Source organism: Rattus norvegicus, chromosome 20 (assembly GCF_036323735.1).
Source record: "Rattus norvegicus strain BN/NHsdMcwi chromosome 20, GRCr8, whole genome shotgun sequence".
NCBI classification, from domain to species: domain Eukaryota; kingdom Metazoa; phylum Chordata; class Mammalia; order Rodentia; family Muridae; genus Rattus; species Rattus norvegicus.
The window spans coordinates 49,292,208-49,310,625 of record NC_086038.1 but is presented as its reverse complement, the minus strand read 5'-3'; positions in this window follow the sequence as shown (position 1 = coordinate 49,310,625).

Here is an 18,418-nt window from a genome sequence, read left to right as displayed (position 1 = left end):
TGGTAGAGCCTCTCAGGAAACATCCATATCTGGCTCCTGTCAGCAAGCACTTCTTGGCATCAACAATAGTGACAGGGTTTGATGGCTGCATATGGGATGGAGCCCTAGGTGGGGTAGTCTCTGGATGGCCTTTTCTCTGCTCCACTTTTTGTCCCTGATTTCCTCCCATGAGTATTTTGTCCCCCCTTCTACAAAGGATCGATGCATCCACATTTTAGTCTTCCTTCTTCTTGGGCTTCATATGATCTGTGAATTGTATCTTGGGTATTCTGAGTTTTGGGCTAACATCCACTTATCAGTGAGTGCATACCATGTGTGTTCTTATGGAACTGGGACTCCTAACTCGATATTTTCTAGTTCCATCCATTTTCTTAAGAATTTCATAAAGTCATTGTTTTTAATGTCTGAGCAGTACTCCAGTGTGTAAATGGATACATTTTCTGTATCCATTCCTCTGTTAAGGCTGCTATGAACATAGTGGAGTATGTGTCCTTGTTATATATTGGAGCATCTTTTGGGTATATGCACAGGAGTGGTATATATCTGGGTCGTCAAGTAACACTATGTCCAATTGTCAGAGGAATCCCCAGACTGAGTGGTTATATAAGCTTGCTGTCCCACCAACAATGGAGGAGTGTTCCTCTTGCTCCACATTCTCGCCAGCATCTGCTGTCACCGAGTTTTTGATCTTAGCAATTCTGGTGGGTGTGAGGTGTTATCAGAGGACTGTTTTGATTTGCATTTCCCTGCTGACTAAGGATGTTGAGCATTTCTTTAGGTGCTTCTCTGCTATTTGATGTTCCTCGGTTGAGAATTCTTTGTTTAGAGCTGTAGCCCATTTTTTAAAGGATTATTTGGTTCTCTGGGGTCTAATTTCTTGAATTTTTATATATGTTAAATATTAGCCTTCTATCAGAAGTAGGATTGCGAAAGATCTTTTCCCAATCTGTTGCTTGTCATTTTGTCCCATTGACAGTGACTTTTACTTTCAGAAGCTTTTCAATTTTAGGAGATTCCATTTGTCGATTCTTGATCTTAGAGCATAAGCCATTGGTGTTCAGTTCAGGAATTTCCCCCTGTGCCCATGGGTTCAAGGATTTTCCACACTTTCTCTCCTATTAGTTTCAGTGTATCTGGTTTTATGTGGAGGTCCTTGATCCACTTGGACTTGAGCTTTGTACAGGGTGATAAGAATGGATCAATTTGCATTCTTCTACATGCTGACCTCCAATTGAACCAGCACCATTTGTTGAAAAGGCTGTCTTTTCCAGTGGATGGTTTTAGCTACTTTGTCAAAGATCAAGTGACCATAGGTGTATAGGTTCATTTCTGGGTGTTTAATTCTATTCCACTGATCTACCTGCCTGTCTTTGTACCAATACTATGCAGTTTTTATCACTCTATAGGACATCTTAAGGTAAAGGATGGTAATTTCCCCCAGAAGTTCTTTCATTGTTGAGTATAATTTTTGCTATCCTGAGTTTTGTGTTATTCCAAATGAATTTGCAAATTGGTCTTTCTAACTCTATGAAGAGTTGAATTGGAATATTGATGGGGATTCCATTGACTCTGTAGATTGCTCTCAGCAAGATCACCATCTTTACTATATTAATCCTGCCAATCTATGAGCATGGGAGATCTTTCTGTCTGCTGAGATCTTCTTTCTTCAGAGACTTAACGTTTTTGTCATACTTTCCCTTGCTCAGTTAGAGTTACACTGAGGTATTGTATATTGTTGTGATTATTGTGAAGGGTGTCATTTCCCTAATTTCTTTCTCAGCCCATTTATCCTTTGAGTAGAGGAAGGCTCCTGATTTGTTTGAGTTAATTTTATATCCTCCTACTTTGCTGAAGTGGTTATCAGCTGTAGGTGTTCTCAGGTAGAATTTTTGGGGTCACTTAAGTATACTATCATATCATCTGTAAATAGTGATATTTTGACTTCTTTCTTTCTAATTTGTATCCTTTTGAGCTCTTCTTTGTTGTCTAATTGCTTTGGCTAGGACTTCAAGTACTGTATTGAATAGGTAAGGAGAGAGTGGGCAGCCTTGTCTAGTCCCTGGTTTCAGTGGGATTGCTTCAAGTCTCTCTCCATTTAGTTTGATTTGGCTACTGGTTTGCTGTATATTGCTTTTACTGTGTTTAGGTATGGGCCTTGAATTCCTCCTATTTCCAAGACTTATTATCATGAAGGGATGTTGAATTTTGTCAAATGCTTTCTCAACATCTAATGAGGTGGCCATGAGGTTTTCTTCTATAAATTTATTATCATAGTGGATTATGTTGATGGATTTCCATATATTGAAGCATCCCTGCATCCCTGGTATGAAGCCTACTTGATCATAGTGAATGATCATTTTGATGCATTCTTGGATTCAGTTTGTGAGAAAATTATTGAGTATTTTGGCATTGATATTCATGAGGGGATTTGATCTGAAGTTCTCTTTCTTTGGTCTTTGTGTGGTTTAGGTATAAGCATAATTGTGGCTTCAAAGAATGAATTTCAGCCCTGAGTTTATTTCCTACCATCTACTCCTCTTGTGTGTATGTGCTTCTGTTTGTTCTAGAGCTTTCAGTTGTGCTGTAAAGCTTCTAGTGCGTGCTCTCTCCAGTTTCCTTTTGGAAGCAGTCAGTGCTATGAGTTTTCCTTTTAGCACTGCTTTCAGGGTGTCCCATAAGTTTGGGTATGTTGTGACTTCGATTTCATTAAATTCTAAGAAATTTTTAATTTCTTTATTTCTTCCTTGACCAAGTTATAATTGAGTAGAACATTGTTCAAATTCCAAGTGTGTGGGGATGTTCTATCATTATTGTTGTTATTGAATGAAGACCAGCCTTAGTCCGTGGTGATCTTATAGGAGGCATGGGATTATTTGTACCTTCTGGTATCTCTTGAGGCTTGTTTTGTGACCAATTATATGGTCAGTTTTGGAGAAGGTACCATGAGGTGCTGAAAAGAAGGTATATTGTTTTAGGATGAAATGTTCTATAAATATGTTAAATCCATTTGGTTCATAACTTCTGTAAGTTTCTCTATGTCTCTGTTTAGTTTCTGTTTTCATGATCTGTCCATTGATGAGAGTGAGGTGTTGAAATCTCCCACTATTATTGTGTGAGGTACAATGTGTGCTTTGAGCTTTAGTAAGGTTTCTTTTACGTATGTAGGTGCCCTTGTATTTGGAGCATAGATATTCAGGAGAGAGTTCATCTTGGTAGATTTTTCCTTTGATGAATAGGAAGTGTCCTTCCTTATCTTTTTTTATAACTTTTGGTTGAACATTGATTTTTTTTTTTGATGTTAGAATGAATGGCTACTCCAGCTTTTTTTTGTGTGTAACCATTTCCTTCGAAAACAATTTCCAGCTCTTTACTTGGTAGTATCTGTCTTTGTCACTAAAGTGTGTTTCTTGTATGAAGCAAAATGTTGGGTCCTCTTTACATATCTAGTAGGTTAGTCTATGTCTTTTTAGTGGGGAATTGAGCCCATTGATGTTTAGAGATATTAATTAAGGAATAGTGATTATTGCTTTATATTATTTTTTGTTGTTAGGGGTGGAATTATGTTTGTGTGGCTATCTTCTTTTGGGTTTGTTGAAAGAAGATTACTTTCTCACTTTTTCTAGGGTGTACTTTCCGTCCTTGTGTTGGACTTTTCTATCTATTATCCTCTTTAGGGCTGAATTTGTGGAAAGATATTGTGTAAATTTGGTTTTGTCATGGAATATCTTGGTTTCTCCATCTATGTTAACTGGGAGTTTTACTGGATATAGTAGCCTGGGCTATTTGTGTCAGCTTTCATAGTCTCTGTTGAGAAGTCTGGTATAATTCTGATATGTCTGCCTTTTTATGTTATTTGACCTTTTTCCCTTACTGCTTTTAATATTATTTCTTTGTTTTGGGCTTTTGGTGTTTTGAGTATTATGTGATGGGAGGGATTTCTTTTCTAGTACAATCTACTTGGAGTTCTGTAGGCTTCTTGTATGCTTATGGGCATCTCTTTCTTTAGGTTAGGGAAGTTTTCTTCTATAATTTTGTTGAAGATATTTACTGTTCCTTTAAGTTGGGAGTCTTCACTCTCCTCTATACCTATTATCCTTAGGTTTGATCTTCTTATTGTGTCCTGGATTTCCTGGATGTTTTGGGCTAGGAGCTTTTTGTGTTTCACATTATCTTTGACAGTTGTGTTGATAATTTCTATGGAATCTTCTGCCCCTGAGATTCTCTCTTCTATCTCTTGTATTCAGTTGGTGATGCTTGTGTCTACGACTCCTGATTTCCTTCCAAGGTTTTCTATCTCCAGGGTTGTCTCCCTTTGTGATTTCTTTATTGTTTCTATTTCCATTTTAGATCCTGGATGGTTTTGTTCAATTCCTTCCCCTGGTTGTTTGTGTTTTCCTGTAATTCTTTAAGGGATTAATCTTTCCTTTTTAAGGCCTTCTACTTGTTTACCTGTATTCTCCTGTATTTCTTTATAGGATTTATTTATGTCCTTCCTAAAGTCCTCTGTTATCATCATGAGATGTGATTTTTAAATCCAAATCTTGCTTTTCCAGTGTGTTAGGATATCTAGAACTAGCTGTGGTGGGAGAACTGGATTCTGACAATTCCAAATAGCCTTGGTTTCTGTTGCTTAATTTCTTGCTCTTGCCTCTTGCCATCTGGATGTCTCTGGTGTTAATTGGTCTTGCTGTCTCTTTCGAGCTTGTCCTTCCTCTAGGCTTTTGAGCCTGTGATCTTAGGAGTGAGAGCACTCCTGGGAGATCTGGTCTTTCAGGGCAGGATTTGGGTATGGAGAGCTGTGGGACAGCCTTAGCTCTGGGTCCAGATGGAGACAGGGACTTTACATGGTTACATACTTGGGCAAAGATATGAGTGTCATAATCCAGCATTGAGGCAATGGGTGGGCTCTTGGTATTTTGTAGATACTCTCAGTTACATGTCCTGCTAGGAAATAGTTTTTCCCATTTGGTAGGTTTCTCCTTCCACCAAAAAGACTGCCTTTTGCTTCACAGAAGCTTTTTTATTATATTGTGTTCACATGTATTAACACTAGTCTTATTGTTTGTACTCTGAGTTCAGTTCTGATAGTGCACTACTGTGCCAATGATCTGTAGCTGATTGTCTTGCTTTTTCCTCTTAGATTAAAAATTTCAGCTCTTGTGCTGTCAACTTTGGAAAAAAGTATCCCCGTTTACTGTGTTGAGTTGGCACTGTACAGAAATTAACAGCCATATTGGTCTAGAAATGTTGAACTTAAGTTTTTTCCATTTGTACAGGGGTAACACACTGTATTAAATATGTAAGGTCTTATCTACGTGGGTTTGATTACAAAAACTAATAAAGTATTCTCTAAATTTAAAAAAAAAATTTCAGCTCTTATGTTGATATATTTGATGTAGTTAAATGAGTTTTGTGCAGGGTGAATGATGAGGGACTAATTCATTCTCCTAAGGGCATCAGTTTAACTCTCACAGTTGGATGAAGGTGCTGTCTTTTCTTCACTGTGAATCTTGGTCTTTAGTCCCTAAATCATGAAACTATGTGACTGTGGGTTTACATGTAAGGCCTTAATTATTTTCCCCTTTAATTAATTCATTCATTTACTTTACACCTGGATCAAAGCTTCTCCTTCCTTTTCTCCTCCTAGTCCCTATTCCATCCGCCTTCCCTTTCTCCTCAGAGAAGGGGAGCTTTCCTCACCCCCATGAATATCACCCCACCTTCACCTATCAAGTTGCAATAGTACCTCTTCTCCATATCTAGGCTAGACAAAGCAGCCCAGTCAGGGAAACAGGATCCAAAGGCAGGCATTAGAGTCAGAGACAGTCCCTTTTCCTGCTGTTAGGGGTCCCACATGAAGACCAAGCTGAACATCTGTTACATATGTGCAGAGGTCCTAGGTCCACACAATGCATGTTCTCTGTTTAGTGGTTCTGTCTCTGTGAGCCCCCTGAGCCCAGGTTAATTAACCCTGTAGGTTTTCTTGTGCTGTCTTTGACTTCTGGCTCCTTCAATCCTTCCTCCCCTCTTCCACAGGATTCCCCGAGCTCTGCCTAATGTTTAGTTATGGTCTGTTTCCATTGACTGTTGGTAAAGGCTCTCTGATGACAGTTATGCTAGGTTCCTTTCTGCAAGCATGGCAGAGTATCATGAATAGTATCAAGAAAAGGCTCTCTCTCTCATGTCACCTGTCTCAAGCGGGGTCAGTCTCTGGTTGGCCATTCCCCCAATTCCCAACCCATCTTTATCTCTGCACATCTTGTAGGCAGGACAAATTGTGTTTCTAAGGTCTTGTGGATGAGTTGGTGTCTCCATCCCTCCATTGGAAGTCTTGCCTCATTACAGGAGGTGTGAGGCCTCAATTCTTTCCACAATGTGATCAATGTGTCCCTTTGTGGCCAGTGCCATATTGTTTTTATTATTATAAACTTTAACTCTGAACTGGCAATATCTCCAGTAGTATTTTATTTATTTATTTTTATTTTTTCTCCATCTTTATTAAATTGTGTATTTCTTATTTACATTTCAATTGTTATTACCTTTCCTGGTTTCCAGGCAAACATCCCCCTTACCCCTCCCCCTCCCCTTCTTTATGGATGTTCCCCTCCCAACCCTCCCCCCATTGCCGCCCTCCCACCATAGTCTAGTTCACTGGGGGTTCAGTCTTAGCAGGACCCAGGGCTTCCCCTTCCACTGGTGCCCTTACTAGGCTGTTCATTGCTACCTATGGGGTCAGAGTCCAGGGTCAGTCCATGTATGATTTTTAAGGATTGTTTTGGCATATTTTTGTTATTTCATGCTTCCATATGAAATTTAAGATTATATTTACAATTTCTGTGAAAATGGCACTGGAGTTTTGATGTGGCACTCATAGAATCTGTAGATTGCTCTCAGTAAAATGACCATTTTACAGTATTACCCCACCAGTCTGTGGGCATAGGAGGTCTTTCCATCTTCTGATAACTACTTCAATGATTTGGGAAGTATCTTAAAGCTTTTGTTTTGCATGTCTTTCTCACTTTGGGTTGGATTTAACCTAATTTATTGTTACGCATTGAGGTTATTTGAATGGTATTCTTTCAGGAACTTGTTTTCCAATATGGCTGTCATTTGGATAAAGGTAGAGCATGTACTTTTCTGCCTCAGTTTCTACCCTTCTGGTTTTCTAAATGAGGTCATCAACCATTGGAGTTTCTATTGGAGATTTTCTGGACTTTTCACTTCTTCATCTCCTTTGGTCTCTCCTTTGTCTTGTGTGACCTATATACCATATTAGACAGCAGGAGTGAGAATGTTCATCTTTGTCTTGTTCTTGGTTTGCATGGGATCTTTTTATTTTCTTTTTCTGTTAAAAAATGTTCTCTGTTCAGTTTCTGTTTATTGCCTTGATTATTTTCCAATAGATGCCCCCCTTATTCCTGATTCTCATGGGTTTCATTCAGGAACACAATCAAGGGACTGCTTGCCTCTAGAACTGAAGTTTTGTCATGAAGTTACAGTTCTAACTTTTGCTTATTTAAATGAAGGAAACAGAATTGTTCACTGTGCTTGTTCAGTTGCCTCAATTTACATTAGGAACTGAGTTAATGTGAGGAGTCCACATAGGTAACAGTCACAAGGGAGTTCCATAATCTGTTCAGAGACACAGCACATAGTGCTGTACTCACTGACATCTGAGGCCATTCTGAAGACATGTTAAATGCTGAGAGTCTACATGAAGCTCTGCTAGTGAGCATCTATTACCTCCTGAGAAGCTGCACCATATACTTCAGATGATGTCCTATGCAATAGTGACAGAAGACAAAGCAGGCAAGGAACAATGTTTTTAAGTCATACAAAAGTATTTTTGTGTAAATACATTTTCATGTAATAAATCATGGTATTATGATGGAGAAATTTAAGAAAATCTAGTTAGAGTAGGGTTTGAATGAGAATAGAATTTGTGGTCAGAGATATTTCTGAGTTTCAAGAGATGAAGATGGCCACCAGGATGAGAATATGTCCAATCGCTGAATGTCAACCAGGATGACGTTGCTGGAGAGAGGCAGCAGTTGACATCTTAGTACATTTGACTTTTTGAAAATAGTAATTTTTGTTGTTGTTGTTGGGGAAAACATTTTTTGAGTTTACAGTTCCAGAGGGATACTCCATGGTGGCAGGGAAGGCATCACAAGTAGCCAAATCAGAGAGTTGAGACATCACATCCAATTATAGACACAGAGATGACCTTGCAGTAGAGTAAGTCTATAAACACTCAAAGCTCACCCCCAGTAGCGCCCTTCGTCCAGCAAGACTATACCCCTTGAAGGTTCATAAGCCCCCCAAACAGCACTTCCAACTACAGTCCAAGTGTTCCAATATGTGAGGTTTTAGGAGACATTACTTATTGAAACTACCACAAGTCTATGGAGAAACATAAACACCTTTATACTATTGATAGGCCTATAAAATGATGACATCATTCTATACGTAATATAGATGAACTTCAAAAATATGATCATACAGCTGACATTTACCCTATTATATACCTTTATATGTTTTATTTTCACAATTCAAACCATTTTTAATTTAAAATATTTTTATTGTATTCTTGCCTTCCCCCAAGACCTTTGTTCTTCCATTTTTAATTTTTAACCCTCACATTTGAGTACTTCACCTGTACCGCCCCATAATGCCTTTGGATAAGCCTCAACTTACACCTCTTTACTCACGTAAATATGCAAAATCAAATCTCAAAAGTGAAGTTTGTTGTATTTTTAAAAGATTTCTTTTCACTGGGAATAATTCCACACTGTAGCATTTTAGTGCTGTTGTTTAAACACAATACAGAAAATACTGTAAAGCTTTTTTGTCATAGAAATTTAACAAAAATATTTATGTCCTGTCTCATGTTTAGTGAAATGAAACAGATTCTACTGTGTTCGTTTCACACTCAACATGACATTCTGTCAAGGTTTTTAACAGGAGAATGTCTATTACCCCTCACCAAAAGTTATGAAAAGAAAGAAAAACACAAAAATCAACTTAATTGTTATTTCAGTGCTGTGTTTAAGCAATAATGCTGATAAGAATGTTTGCATTTAAGTGTAATGCATATAAATACCCTCCAAGTTTATTGGAGATATTAAATTAGAATTAAACACTATGAATCTACAGTGATTATTTTTGTTGAAATTATTTTATTTCACATCAGGGTTCTAATCTGTCCCTGGATACCCTTCCCTGCTTTGTATTTGTTTTAGTTTTAGTTTTAGATAATGAGGTTCTCTGAGAAATGAAAGACTTCAACATGAATTCTTATTTTATTTTCATCCAAATATCTTGCTCTTCAATATTTATTTTCTCTATTTTTAGTATAATTTTTCTTAAAATCTAAAATTAACATGTTCTTAAAAAATAAGACTTTTATGAAATATATTATAAATGCCGATTTGACCATGTGTGTCTGAACCTAAATGACTCCAGCAAGCTTTCAAAGAAGCTCCCCATTCATCCACTGTGGACAAGGTTACAGAAGAAAATATAATATGGCATCTAGAGAGTGCTAAGTAGAACATTTTATAAAATATTCATTGCTTAGAATGTTTGCGTCAAACAGAATCCTGTCTAAGTAGCCAAAGAAGTTGCCAACTAAACATCCATCAGCTGGAAAACATGAAATGATGATAACACATATTGTCATCTTTGAAGAAAGATAAAAGTGAGCACACCACAGAAGGAGCTGTGTTCTGAGTTCCATTTCAGCTTCCTCTGACGCTTGGGAAATCTGAGGAAGCTAGGAGAGGAAAGAAAAATGAAGCAGGAGTGAATGTAGGGAGAGATGAGGGTGAATAAGGCCTTTGTCCCTGCTGGGTAGTCAGAACATGGAGTAGTTCTTTAGGGAATGTGTTTGAGAAGAACCATGTGCTTTAAACTTTCTATCCCTTTATTTGGATGGCAGAAGATTGAAGCGCCTGGGCAAGCAGAGCTATATTTTGTTCATAGAAAAACATGTACATGTGATTAGCCATGCACGTACAATAGTTAATGTGACATTGTGCTATGACCTCATAGACTTGCACCCACTGTAAAATAAATCAGAAGGAAGGGAAGCAATGACTTACATATGGAGAGATGAGCAATATTATCACAAAATCAGTTTCATTATAAAACGTAATGACTTTTATTGAAATGTCACGTTAGGAGATGAGCTAGCAGAACCTACAGGCCGCTTTGAAAATAGGCACTTTGAGGGAAAGGAGTTATAAATGGCATATTGGCTGGAGCTTGTGAAAATTTTATAAACCACCTGTCGCAGAGCATGTTAAGATGAAATTACCATCTAAAGAATCTGGGGTTCTTAAACTGCAAAGGTCTACCCCATGCTCCTTCTAGCAGTCTCCTGAGCAAAGAGCAAAGACTCATCTCCACAGAATTTACGGCAGGTGCACAGCAAAAGAGTTCAGTGGCACTGGGGTCCATGGAAGGCCCACTGTGACCCATGGGAGGCCCACTGGGACCCATGGAAGGCCCACTGGGGCCCATGGAAGGCCCACTGGGGCCCATGGAAGGCCCACATTTGGCTTAAATTTCAGTATTTTTTTATTTTAAGAAAATCAAACAGATCTGAAAAATATAGAAAGCATTATTCTGTACAGTTCCATACCAAGCTTTAATTTTAGTCCTATAATTCTTAAAAATATAGAGATGATATATATGCTTACTACTGAAGGGAATTTAGGAAAAAGCAGGAGAGACTAGAGTTGGTGTCAGTGACGTCCATCACCCATCCCTTCCACAGACTGAGGAGTCCAAATATAAACTCCATTGACATTAGGTAGCATAGGAGACACACGAGAATATGTCAGGATAGGATCGTTTGGAATTTAGCCCATTTTGCTGTTAGTTCTCACAAACAGGAGTCTCAGAATAGAGGTATGTGCATTCTGAAAGGGAGGGCAGTCTGTTTGTCTGCATCTGTGTGTGGTTCTGTGTATGTGCCAATTAAGTCAGGTCCCTTGGTCCATCATGAATGAGCATCCATATCTATAATACAATAAAGAACTGGCATATTTAGGCTTTGTCATCGACCTGCATGATTAACACATTATAAGACATTTTCATAAGCTCTGAAAAAGTTCTTGTGAGTTCCAAATGCAAAGTTACGAACACATACTATTCATATGCTCTCGCTACCATTTTCAGTCTTGTTCATTGTTCCTACTGGTGATCTTGGTTTGTTTAGAGATTTGACACAGACTCTGTGTGCAAAGCATATGTTGTGCCCCAGAGTGATAAATTACAGTTACTGGTATTGTCTTGGGATGTGTTTTGGAGATCTGTGAAGCAACAAAGTAGAGAAAGGACAGGGCACAACAAGCAACATAAGCCAGTTCTTACGGGCCATTCACATTGTATACGTACGAGTTTATTAGCGTTCTCTACTGGACACTGGACTGTGATAGCTTTACATACTCGGCATTTCTGAGAGCTTTAATCAGGCCTGCACCCCCTTCACTCTGTGTCCTTGCTTTTTCTTAGACCATCTTACACACTATTAGGTGTGGAGTAGACTCGGCCTTGTTAAAGGAATTGTGTCACTGTGGGGGCAGGCTTTGAGGTCTCTTATGCCCAAACTATACTCAGTGTGGCACAGTCTCTGCCTGCTCCCTGTGGATCAAGATGTGGAACTCTCAGCTACCTCTCTGTCACCATATCTGCCTGCGTGCTGCATGCTTCCCACTGTGAGAATAATGGACTACATTCTTGCTGAGGAAAACTGCTAACAGAGTGTGGAGCCAGCCAATAAATCTGAAAGCTGTTAGAGATCTGAAGAGTGTCTTGAGATCAGACATGAGGCTGCAGAGTGTTGAATTTGCCCAGCTGGGTGTGGTCTTGCTTTGGTCCAGTATTTCCTAACTATGCTCCCTTCCTTATATTTTAGAAAGGCTGGTGATTGGATGTATCTTAAACCATTCCAAATTCCACCTTTTTGCCTCTCTGCTTATGATTTTCCTTTCATCTTCCAAACTCACTAAAAGGAAAGAAGTAAAGAAGGTCTAGATGCAGAAGAGGAGGAAGAAGGGTGAAGGATTCAGGTTCAGGTATTCTGTAGTGGAGCCGTTCTTAGGAGCTGGCCCCGCACTTCATAATAGAAAATGGCCCTAGGGAAATACCCATAGGTATTGCTTAGCTCTCAACTCCTCCTCCAGCACTGTATTTTCCTCCTCCTTCAATCTCCTTCCTGTCTTATTGTGCCATCCAGTATTGCAGCTAGACATAGGCTGAATATCCCCCATCCCTTTCCAGCACAGTAGGAATATTTGGTCACAATAGGTTGGTCACAGGACTGTCGTATATCTTTTGCCTTCATTATCCCTATTTGGAGGCTTATTAAGTTTTTCACTCAGGTATGGATGAAGTTAAGTTTTCTTCAGTGTCAATGTAGGAATGCCTAGTAGGTGCTAGTTGGCCATCTGGAGGGATAGTCCCAGGCAAGGTAAAGAATATTAATCAGGGAGACAGACTGTCACCTGTGTTTCCAGTGTCTGAGATGAGCATAATCTAGAGACCCATGACCCCACACTCAGTTTAGAAGTTCATGCTGCCTGGCTACTGGAAGAGTGTGGCTTGCACTGAAGGAATTCTGGGAGTTAGTACAGGTGCCTGGAGAGTTTACTGGATGGAGTAGGTGAGAAGCAACTGAGAAGGGGGATCCAGACAGTGGAGGTGAGGTGAGGAGGATCCCAGACAGCACAGCTGAGGAAGAGGAAGATCCCAAGACAGCACAGCTGAGGAAGAGGAAGATCCCAGACAGTACAGCTGAGGTGGAGGAGGTTCATGCAGCTGGGAATCCTCACTTGGTATAGAAAACTGTCCTGGTAGGGCTAGTTCAGTAAATCCTAGGGATTCTGTTCATGTATATGGCCATGAATGCCAGGAACCAGGGCAGATTCACAGGTAACTTAGCTAACCCTAAGCAGGTGATAGAGGGTCCTGTACCCAATTCTAGAGGTTTGCGGACAGCATGGGAACCACTTCACTTGGTGAAGGAGTGCAAGTCAGATTTTTTTTTGCCACAAATACTTGCTTTTTAATATGTTGTAACTCATTCTAATATTGATATTTTCCATAAAATATCCAGCAGTTCAGAGCTGAACTGTTCATGTGATGAATGATTCAAATCTTTCATATTGCTGTAAGAATTTTCACTGAACAAATCCTGACTTTACACACTCTTTCAGATAAATGCTCTAAGAGAATATTTTTGTGCATGTCTCACCAAAAATATAGTCCTTCCTGTAAGCATAAAAAAGACAGTGGAATATGTAGGTAAAGGGAGCTAAATCTTGCATGTTTATTTAGAATTTATTGGAAAGAATTCTCATCTAAAATACCTATCTTCTGCTTCAGAAATATTAGTATTCAAGTGCTCTGCTAGGCAAAAGATTAAATGATAATGTAATGTTTATCTTCATGAACAGATTAGATAAAAGTAATACATAGTTATTACTAGAGTGAGATATATATATAGTTATTGATAGAACAATAGATAAAAATATAGATATACATATAAATATAAGTTATGAGGTACTTTTGAGCAGGTCAGAAATAGGAAATTAATTAGAAGAGAAGAAGCAAGGGCAAAGATTAAGAAGAGTTCCAAATGGAGGAAATTCATGAAGGAAAATGAGGTAGGGTACAGTGGAGGGTGCAGGAATAAATTTAAACAAAGCACTGTTAATATACTAAGAATATAAATGACTCTCTAGTACAATCTTTTCATTCATAAGGAGAAAAGATATCCCAAATTTCAATGTTTTTTCCACTGTTGTCAAATGCTAGAGTTAAGATCGAGTCTTAAAGTGAGAGTTAGGTGTTAGAATTAAGGTTGTTTACATCTGTTACCATGGTGCATATAGACTTGTCATGAACACTAGGGAATACATACTTATTAAACAGAATGCTGAGGATGGATGAAAGACATATCATTTAAAAAAGCAACTTTATTGGCCCACATGCTCTATAACTGCATTGCATTGGATACTCTTTCTTTTCTACCCATAAATTTTTTATTGATTATTTTATTCGTTTATATTTCAAGTGATATCCCCCTTCACAGTTTCCTGAATGCAAACACCCATCCCATCCCTTTTTCACCCTGACTCTATGAGGGCACTCCCTCCCCAGCCCACCCACACACTCCCACCACACCACCCTAGCATTCCCCTACACTGGGGCATTGATCCTTCACAGGACCAAGGGTCTCTCCTCCCATTGATTCCAGATAAGGCCATGTTTTGCCACATATTCAGCTGGAGCATTGGTCCCTCCATGTGTATTGTTTGGTTAGAGGTTTAGTCCCTGGGAGCTCTGGTGGGTCTGGATGGTTGATATTGCTGTTCTTCCTATGGGGCTGCAAACCCCTTCAGCTCCTTCTGTCCTTCCCCTACCTCCTCCATTGCTGTACCCTTGCTCAGTCCAATGGTTGGCTTCAAGCATCCACCTCTGTATTTGCCAGGCTCTGGCAGAGCCTCTCAGGAGACAATTATATCAGGCTCCTGTCAGCAAGCGCTTCTTGGCATCAGCAATATTGACTGGCTTTGGTGTCTGCAGATGGGATGGATCCCAGGTGGGGCAGTCTCTGGATGGCCTTTCCTTCAGGCTCTGTTCTCTTTGTCCCTGTGTTTCCTTTAGACAGAGCAATTCCGGGTTAAAGTTTTTGAGATGGGTGGGTGGTCCCATGCCTCAACCAGGGGCTTTGCCTAACCTCTGGATATGGTCTCTACAGGTTATCTCCCCCCTTCATCAGATAATTCAGCCCTCTCTGTTGGGTCCTGGGAGCCTCTTGCTTTTCTGGCATCTGGGACTTTCTGGTGGCTACCCCCAGATTCCCATGCCCCATTGCGACACACCTCTGTTCAATTTCCTGATTCTCTGTATATCATCCCTGTCTCCTCCCACACCTGATCCTGCCCCCCTCTCCCCACTCCCCTCCTTTCTTCTTCCCAAGTCCCTCCCACCCTCTACCTCCCATGATTTGTTCCCCCTTCTAAATAGGCCTAAAGCATCCACACTTTGGTCTTCCTTCTTCTTGAGCTTCGTATGGTCTGTGAGTTGTACATATTCTGAGCTTTTTTCCTAATACCCACTTATCAGTGAGTATATACCATGTGTGTTTTTTTGTGTCTGGGTTATCTCAGGATGATATTTTCTAGTTCATTCCATTTGCCTGAGAATTTCATGAAGTCATTGTTTTTGATAGCTGAGTAGTACTACATTGTGTAGATGTACCACATTTTCTGTATCCATTCCTCTGTTGAAGGACATCTGGGTTCTTTCCAGCTTCTGGCTATTATAAATAAGGCTGCTATGAACATAGTGGAGCATGTGTACTTGTTAAATGTTCTATCTTTGGGTATAGCCCAGGTCTGGTATAGCTGGGTCCTCAAGTATTACTATATCCAATTTTCTGAGGAAAAACCAGACTGATTTCCAGAATGGTTGTACCAGCTTGCAATCATACCAGCAATTGAGGAGTGTTGTTCTTTCTCCACATCCTTGCCAGCATCTGCTGTTACCTTAGTTTTTGATCTTAGCCATTCTGACTGGTGTGAGGTGGAATCTCAGGGTTGTTTTGATTTGCATTTCCCTGATGACTAAGGATGTTGAACATTTGTTTAGGTGCTTCTCAGCCATTTGATATTCCTCAGTTGAGAATTCTTTGTTTAGCTCCCCATTTTTAATAGGGTCATTTGGATTTTTGGATTCTAACTTCTTGAGTTCTTTTTATATATTGGATATTAGCCCTCTATCAGATAGGATCAGTAAAGCTGTTTTTCTAATCTGTTGGTTGCCATTTTGTCCTAATGACAGTATCCTTTGCCTTACAGACGATTTTCAATTTTATGAGATCTCATTTGTGTAAAGTTGTTCTTACAGCCCGAGCTATTGGTATTCTATTTGGGAAACGTTCCCCTGTGCCCTGAGGCTCTTTCCCAATTTTCTCTTCTATTAGATTCAGTGTATCTGTTTTTATGTGGAGGTCTTTGATCTACTTGGACTTGAGCTTTGTACAAGTAAATAAGAATGGTTCAATTTGCATTCTTCTACATGACAACCACCACTTAAATTAGCACTATTTGTTAAATATGCTATCTTTTTTCCACTGGGATGGTTTGGGCTTCTTTGTCAAAGATCAAGTGTCCATAGCTGTGTGGGTTCATTTCTGCATCTTCAATTCCATTCCACCGATTAGCCTGTCTGTCTCTGTACCAATACCATACAGTTTTTTTCACTATAACTCTGTAGTAGAGCTTGAGGTCAGGGATGGGGATTCCCTCAGAAGTTCTCTTATCATTGAGAACAGTTTTCACTAACCTGGGGTTTTTTGTTGTTGTCGTTGTTGTTCCAAATGAATTTGAGAATTGCTCTTTCTATCTCTGTGAAGAATTAAGTTGGGATTTTGATGGGGATTGCATTCAGTCTGTAGAATGCTTTTGGTAAGATGGCCATGGTCATTCCATCTTCTGAGGTCCTCTTTAATTTCTTCCTTCAGAGACTTGAAATTCTTGTGCAGATCTTTCACTTTCTTGGTTAGAATCACATCAAGGAATTTTATGTTATTTGTGACTATTGTGAAGGGTGTCATTTCCCTAATTTCTTTCTCAGCCTGTTTATCCTTTGAGTAGAGGAAGGCTACTGATTTGAGTTAATTTTATACCGGTGCAATTGGCTGAGGTTGTTTATCAGGCTTATTAGTTCTCCGGTGGAACTTTTGGGGTCACTTAAGTATACTATCATATCATCTCCAAATAGTAATGTTTTGACTTCTTCTCTTCCAATTTGTATCCCTTTGATCTCCTTTTGTTGTCCAATGGCTCTGGCCAGAACTTGGAGTACTATATTGAATAGACATGGGGGAGAGAGTGGGCAACCTTGTTTAGTCCCTGATTTTAGTGGGATTGCTTCAAGTTTCTTCCACTTAGTTTGATATTGTCTACTGGTTTGCTGTATATTGCTTTTACTGTGTATGGGCCCTGAATTTCTGATCACTCTAAGACTTTTAACATGAAGTAATTTGAATTTCAGTAAGTGCTTTTTTAGCATCTGATGAGATGATCATGTGATTTTTTTTCCTTGAGTTTGCTTATACAGTCGATTATGTTGATGGATTTCCTTATACTGAAGCATCCCTGCACCACTGAGATGAAGCCTACTTGATAATGGTGAATGATCATTTTGATGTCTTCTTGGATGCAGTTTGTGAGAATTTATTGAGTATTTTTCCATTGATATAAGGGAAATTGGTCTGAAGTCCTCTTTCTTTGTTGGGTGTTTGTGTGGCTTAAGTATCAGCATACCTGGCTCCATAGAACAAATTGTGTAGTGTTCCTCTCTATTTTGTGGAAGAGCTTGAAGAGTGTTGGTATGAGGTCTTCTTTGAAGGTCTGATAGAATTCTGCATGAAACCATCTGCTCCTGGGCTTTTGTATTGTTTTGGTTGGGAGACTTTTAATGACTGCTTCTACCTCTTTAAGGGGTTTGGGACTGCTTAGATGGTTTATCCGATCCTGAGTTAACTTTGATATCTGGTATCTGTCTAGAAAATTATTCATGTCATGCAGATTTTCCAGGCCTGTTGAGTATAGGGTTTTGTAGTAGGATCTGTTGATTGTTTGAATTTCTTAGATTTCTGTTGTTATGTCTCCCTTTTCTGAGTGTGTTAATTTGGATACTGACACTGTCTCTGTGCCCTCTGTTTAGTCTGGATAAGTGTTTGTCTATCTTGTTGATTTTCTCAAAGAATCAGCTCCTGGTTTTGTTGACTCTTTGTATAGTTCTTTTTGTTTCTATTTGGTTGATTTCAGCCCTGAGTTTAATTATTTTCTGCTAAGGATTGGGCACTTTTGCAAACAATCATTAATATATCAATATAATGTTCATTTATAGCAGTGTATTCAGAAACAGAACAATCCTGTGACCAATTTATATGAAGTTGTACATTTTAATGTCATGTACATGTACATTGAGACATGCATGTATATTGCTTTTACTGTGTATGGGCCCTGAATTTCTGATCATTCTAAGATCTTTAACATGAAGTGTTAACATGATGACAATTTTATTATTCTTAAATTTTATTCACTTTGCCTCCCAATACTGACCCCCACTCTCCTCCAAGTACTCTCTCACCCAAGTTCTCCCCAATTCTGCTTTTCTCTTCTGAGAAGAAGCCTTCCTCTGGGTGTCACTCCTAACCCCACTAACCGCCTTACACACACACACACACACACACACACACACACACACACACACACACAGAGTCTCTACAGGACTAGACAAATCCTCTCGAGTTTAAGTCAGATAAGGTGATCCATTTAGGGGTGTGGGATCCACAGGCTCAGTGACAGGCCTGCTCCAGTTGTTGGGGGACCCG